Source organism: Ornithorhynchus anatinus, chromosome 12, assembly GCF_004115215.2.
Source record: "Ornithorhynchus anatinus isolate Pmale09 chromosome 12, mOrnAna1.pri.v4, whole genome shotgun sequence".
Lineage (NCBI taxonomy): Eukaryota > Metazoa > Chordata > Mammalia > Monotremata > Ornithorhynchidae > Ornithorhynchus > Ornithorhynchus anatinus.
The window spans coordinates 12,159,774-12,166,805 of record NC_041739.1 but is presented as its reverse complement, the minus strand read 5'-3'; the positions used below and the strand labels follow the sequence as shown (position 1 = coordinate 12,166,805).

Here is a 7,032-nt window from a genome sequence, read left to right as displayed (position 1 = left end):
GAAGACTGATGGTGTTGCAGGTTATTGGTAATAATCATTCAGTACCAGCACATCTTTGTTCATTTCTTTTTCCTTTAGCTCATTTTTTTTTTTACTGAGTACACCTTTAATCTTTTCTCTCATCACTCAGAATTTCAATAAATGTTCTGTCTCATGTCTCTGATGGCATCATTCCTGAGGCGAGCTCCTTGTCAAGCCGCCACATTGTTTCTCCGTGCTTGCAGTGCAAAAACTGCAACTGAAAAATGAATGAATCATTATCTTGTTTTATTAATGTAATTTTTTTAGTTTCCTGAGTTTTCTCCATCTGGAAAACTCCCACGCTCCCCCCATCTTAGGCAAAATTCTCTGATTTATACTGTGGCTTCCCCCTGCTGAGGATCAGCTGAAGAAAAAAAAAATATCCCTACCTTAGCTCTCCATAAATGACCTTGAAATGCCATAGAGCAGTGAGAATTTGGCACATCTAAGACAAGACTTCTATTTCAATAGTGCTTCTGACAACTAGACATGATCCCCACTTTCAAGGGATTTCTAGTGCAACAGGTGGATCAGATACAAAATAATTTACAAATAGGAGGGAAAAGAGAATGGAAAGATGGACAGGTGAGTAAATACTTGCTTAAATCATAGACTATGTAAATCAGTATGTGACTTTTAAAATGGGAAGGATTTGTGCAACAAACACCTGCTCAGAAATAAAAGAATTACATATTGGTCATGTTTGGAATGTCTATGATTATTCATCCCAAATCTCAGCTGAATTGGTAGGATACTGTTGCTCTTTTGCAAGTTTTTATTTTAGGAGTTGCGATTCTTTTTCTTTGGCACTTCTAAAGTTGAGGAGCATATCTCACTCTCAAGATAGTGGCTTTTCAAGCACCAGTCTGAATAGGATCAATTCTTTTCAACCTTTATTCCTAGACTGACAATCTGATACTGTTAAATCATTGTTGTGTCTATCTTAATTTTAAGTATCTTGGCTGGCTTCAGGATTATTTCTATAGTAGTTTCACAGTGGAAGAGAGCTGTGAGCCTCATTTTCCTGGAGCCATATTCTTCTTCATCTTTCCATTCATAGCTGCAATGAGACAAAGGTTTGTGGGAAATATTTAAGGAAACTAATCTCATCTATCTCAATTCACTGACCTCGCCTTTTCCAGATCATCATTCCATTACTTCCTATTATGTACTTAAATTTGCAGGATGTAATATACCCCTGTTAAGGTTTGCATTAAACTATGGCACAGGGTTTTTCTGACATCCCATGCCACATATTATATGAAAAAAGGAATTCTGTGCAGGAAAATAATTATGATGTAAGCTTTGCTAAACTTTTAGAGGATCATTGGAATTACCAGAGAGGTATTGATGAGGCATTTCTTTACTTTGCTGCAAATATGTCATTGATCTCTTTGCTGGAGCCAGGTTCCATGGTTATCTGCTAGCTATGCTTGAGGATGTGACTGCCACGTGATAGTACTTCATAGATTCAGGAGTTTGCTGACCATGTCCAATTAGAGATCAATGAAGTTTGCTGTGTGCAGATTACTGCAGTAATCACTTGGAAGAGTAAAATACAATAGAGGTGGTAGAAATGATCCTTCTCCTCAAGGAGTTTACAATCTAGTGAGGAAGACAGACATTAATTGGCATGGTTTGGAAGTTTTTTTGCAGAGATTTTCCTTCTCTAAGACTGACATTTGTCCATTTGAGAGGTTTGATGCATTTTGCCAGATGTTGGTTCTATCATTAGTGGACATTTGTAACATATCAAGCAGTTACAATCCCATGTTTTTCAACTCCAGGCAATATATCAATAATATGATTATCTTTGAAGACGAGTAGTTCGATAAGGATGCAGTCACTGAGGTGCTCAACTTAGATAGGAACTGGTTAATTGTCTTTATTTAATTAGTAGAATATCATGGGGTTGCTTATACCTCTTTTTCAATACATTTATTGACTGTGCATTGCTTTCTAGGTTTCTTATCCCATGTAAGTTATAAATTTTTTGTTTCCTTTAAAGCAACGACACTTGATATCTGTGAAAAATTATATGATGATTTACTCAGTGTCATACAGGATGGTGTCATATGTTACCCTATTTATAAATGGGGTAAAAAATCATGATCACTCCATTCACGGATGTTAAGGGAAGTAACTAACTAAAAATTCATAGCAAAGAGTGTGGAGCTCTCTGCCGAGGTAGAGTGTTGTCAATTTGTTGAGGGATTGGGTTCTGTAGGGAAAGGATTTCCCATGCAAATGATTCTATCATATCAGGCTTGAAGTTTATATATAGGGAAAAAATCATTTGTATGGGCAAATGAACTTTTGAACTGGGTATGTGATTTGAAAAATGTACATGAAATTAGAGCATAAAAGCTTCTTTCCTTATTTGGGTGATATTTCTAAAGTAGAATGTAGAGTTAGTTGTTTCCATTTGGGCATTTAATTTCTTGCCACAAAATGCACCCTTTAAAAAATGAAGTAATCATTTTTCTCTCACTTTTACTGGTACATTTATTAATTTATTTAGCAATACTAATTTTCAAACAGCCAGATAATCTTAAAATGGTTGAATTCTGTATTGTCATTTCAATATAGGTAGGTTTATTCAATGTCAGTTTTCCCATTTCAAATGACATTTTTTTCCATGGCATAGTTATCATAAAGCACATGCTGTTGCCCGAATGCGTGGCAAATCCCTGGCATTTCCAGCATGGAGAAGCTACACATAATTTGTTTGAGCAAAGTGACAATTTTTTGAATTAAAAAAATGGGTAAATAGTAAACCTCCCAATGACAGATAATATGATTTATTGAAGAACAATACTTAATTTTAACACTACAATTATATGAGACACATTACTTTGCTATTACCTTGCATGTAAACACATGCTCTGGGCAGGGCACTGCAAAATGTTTCTGAAAGAATATAATTATTATCAATAACATTTATTAAGTATTCCAAATGTACATAAGGAAAGGCAGGGATGGGGTTTATCAATATAAAGTGGATTTTACTTCCCTCACTGCCCTCTCAACCACCTTCTTTATATATTTTTTTCCCACTAAATTCAGAGTCTCAGTGACATGAGTGCGGTCATAGCCTATCCTCTGCTCCTGTGGGAGATGGGGTTTTACCCCTCAGTCAGACCAGAGAAGTAGGCTTGTATGTCTTGAGAAGCACTGTGACTTGGGTTCTAATCAAGTCACTGTTGCTCATCTGCCATGTGACCCTGGGCAAGTCACCTAAATTATCTGGGCCTTAGTTTCCTTGTCAGAAAAATGGGGATTCAATACTTGTTGAACTGGAATAGGGACTCTGTCCAATGTAATTATCTTCTATGTGCCTTAGTGTTTGGTAATTCCATGCTCCCTGTATCATGAAGTTAATTCAAAGTCATTGTTACTTTGTTTTCTGATAAAAAATGAATTAAATTATTTGAAATGAACTAAATTTAACAAGGTTTTGCTTAACAAATGTCACAAACCAAGTCTTGTGTTCCATTCCTAGTTAGAATGAGAGAGGAGGCCCACACAGGTATATATCACTGAATCTCTTTGGGAAGTCCAACTCCCAAAATCACATCTCCTGGAAGTCCCTACTCAGTGAACTGGTTACATGAGATTTGGGACAATGTTTTTCAGTAGGAAAAAAAAAGTTGTAGTCTGTTATTGATTTTTTTTTATTAACTTTGCTTTATGTCCTTGTAACCCTATCCACATCCAAGGGCATGAAAATTGGAATGAAACAATGAACGGCGCCTGTGTTCTACAATGTCTCTGAAATGTATCTTTCACCTGGTGTCTTTTTCAGAGAAATCCATCCTTTGAACTTGAAAAGGCTTTGTTTAAAAAAAAGTAATTTTTAAAAATTCAAACAAAACTGACATATTTCCCCACTTGGAACAGATTAACAAAGAAAGTGTGATCTAAGAAAATCAGGTGCTGGTTCATCTAGATTAATATTAGTAATGAATCCAGTTACTGGGGAAACATTTGCTTGTGTTAAACATTATCCCTACACAATGATAGATTTTGGGACCACAACACAAGCACATGATTTAACCACTCCTAAAATCTGCTGAAATGATGAATGTTCCCTACCCTACCAACCCCCACTATTAATGGCCAGAGTTAGGCCCACAGTAATGACGTCTTTTTTCTCTCTCAAAAAAACAAGGCTACCTAGATGTCCTTTTATGTACTCAAGACTGAAATAGCACAAAGACAGTAATAGAAGGGCAATGATTGAGTTACTCTTTGACAATTTAAATGACCATTTGATAATTAACGTATGCTTCCTCAAGAAAAATGGACCTATCTCACCTACACAGTGGCATGCTCCTCTTTTAATATATAATCAATCAACCAATTATATTTATTGAGCAGTTACTCTGTCCAGAACACCGTACTAAGCACTTGGGAATCTAGACGCTTTCTCTGACTAAACCCTCCTCTCCCCTTCTCCTACTCCCTTCTGTGCTGCTCTCACTTGCTCTTTCATTCTTCCGCCCGCCCATCTCCACAGCACATAATATATATCTATATTTATATGTAATTTATCTGTATATCTATTTCTTCATTGATTTATATAAAAGTCCATCTCCCCCTATAGGCTGTGACCTCATTGTGAGCAGGAATTTGTTTGTTGTTATATGGTACTCGCCCAAGTGCTTAGTATTATGCTTTGCACACAGTAAGTGCTCAATAAATACAATTGAATGAACGAATTAATTGAGACAGAGTACAATACAATGGAGTTGGAAGACACATATCTTCCCAACAAGTTTACAGTCTAGAGATTATATTATATTAAATATACATTATTTGTAAATTATTTAAATTTATAATAATAGCTAGACACACAGAAGCCCTTATATTAAAGTCCAAGTGCTTATATTCCAGAGCAATATATTATTTTAATGCTACAATAGGGTCTATGAAACTCCTCACTTTGGACTTACCTATAATTGTAAATTTTCCTTCAGGGACCTAAATCTGTGCCCTGGCAGGGTCTGGACCATCGGAACAAAACTATCAGGACCTACATACACAGTTTTATTAAAGAATACAAACAGTGAGTCAGAAAAATTCTTCTGAAAGCCAAATCCAATTATGAGAAGTGTATTGCATTTGAAAAAAACATGCAACTAACTTTTTGGTCAAGATCCCCAGGTTTCAGGTACTGGGCCAGGAAGTGTACTCTCCCAAGTGCCAAGTACAGTGCTTGTAAACAGTAAGCATTCAATAAATACAGTTGAATTAAATTGACTCATGAATGGCAGAACAGTACTAAATATAGCAGCAGTGGTGTTTCGTACGTACTATGTGATGATCATTCGGGAAAAAAAGATACCCAGATGTCAAGGGGTTCACAATCTGACAGACAATATTCTCATTGAAAAGATGAAACCAGGCAAACACCAAAGTAACCTATAAGAAAATAACAATGATATATTCAATTAAAGGGCATTGTGGCTTAGAGGAGCAAAGTTTCAAGCTGGAAAGAGTCTAACAGACAGCAGCGTCCACAGCCTTCTTCATGTGATGATGGTCCAAGTTTGTTAACGCTAAGCCTGGAAGCAGAATTAAGCACCAGCTCCTAGGCTCCTGGACACATCCTTGTCCTAAAAAGCCACAGCTATTTTCCTGATCCTGTGAGCATATTCTTTTGAAATGATTCCAAGATTTGTTTTGGGGGGCAAAGTAATTTTCCTCAATCCTTTGGAAGAATGTTCTCAATTATATGATGCCCTTTATTGAGCACTTACCAAGTACTAGGAGAATTCATAATATTGATTTTTTTGTGGTCTTTGCAAAGCCCTATGTGCCAAGCACTCTATTAAGTGCTGGCTAGGTACGAGCTAATCGGAATGGATGGTTTTATTCCCCATTTTACAGATGAGGTAAGCGAAGCACAGAGAAGTTAAATGACTTGCCCAAGGTTACACTTCAGACAAGGGGTGGAGCAAAGGTTAGAACCCAGGTCCTTCTGACTCCCAGAACTTCAATCTACAAAGGAAGGGACAAAGACTCAGGAAAAAGTCCATTAGAATTTCTAAATAATGGATGCACCCACAGCTACTTTCAAGTGTGGCCTCTGGAACCCCCGCTCTATTACAGGCAAGCTACCTTTCATCCATGACCTTTTCCTCTCCCGCTCTCTCCTCCTCCTCGCCCTTTCGGAAACGTGGCTCTCTCCCGAAGACACGGTCTCCGCCGCCGCTCTCTCCAGCGGAGGCCTCTCCTTCTCCCACTCCCCCAGACTCACCGGTAAGGGAGGAGGCGTCGGCTTCCTCCTCTCGCCCCGATGCCGCTTCCGCACTATCCCTCCTCCCCCCTCCCTCTCCTTCCCCTCCTTCGAAGCCCATATCATTCGCCTCTACCACCCACTCCAGTTACTTGTCGCCGTCATCTACCACCCTCCCGGTCCCACCTCCGACTTCTTCAACCACCTTGACCCCTTTCTCACCTTCCTCCTCTCCTTCTCTCTGCCCACTCTGATCCTTGGAGACTTCAACATCCATACGGATGTACCCGACGACTCCTCTGCCGCCCGCCTGCTATCCCTCCTCGACTCTGCCGACCTCCTCCTCCACCATACCGGGCCCACTCACCGACTCGGTCACACCCTCGATCTCGTCATCTCCTACCGCTGCACTATCTCCTCCCTCACCAACTCTGAAATCCCTCTCTCTGACCATAACTTTCTCACCTGCCTCATCTCTCACACTCCCTCCCCCTGCAAATCTTCGCTCCTGCCCCACAGAGACCTCCGCTCTCTCGATCCCATCCGTCTTTCCAATAGCATCTCTCCTCAGCTTGCCGCCCTGTCCTCTCTTCCCACTCTCGACGATCAGGTCTCCGCTCTCAACTCCACCCTCTCTACTCATCTCGACTCTCTCGCCCCCCTTTCCCTCCGCCGCTCTCGCTCCACTAACCCACAGCCCTGGATCACCTCCTCCGTCCGCCTCCTACGCTCCTGTGCTCGAGCTGCTGAGCGCTGCTGGCGAAAGTCCA

General features: G+C 39.7%; 1 long non-coding RNA gene across 1 annotated transcript; it reads right to left on the bottom strand.

Annotated features, from left to right (window-relative positions):
* Positions 1-958: 958 nt before the first annotated feature.
* LOC114815449 lies at positions 959-5,056 on the bottom strand. The gene is made up of 3 exons (XR_003763224.2): positions 4,977-5,056; positions 2,887-2,931; positions 959-1,081 (listed from the first exon to the last, which is right to left on the bottom strand). It is a non-coding gene; the product is annotated as an uncharacterized LOC114815449 (long non-coding RNA).
* Positions 5,057-7,032: the final 1,976 nt, after the last annotated feature.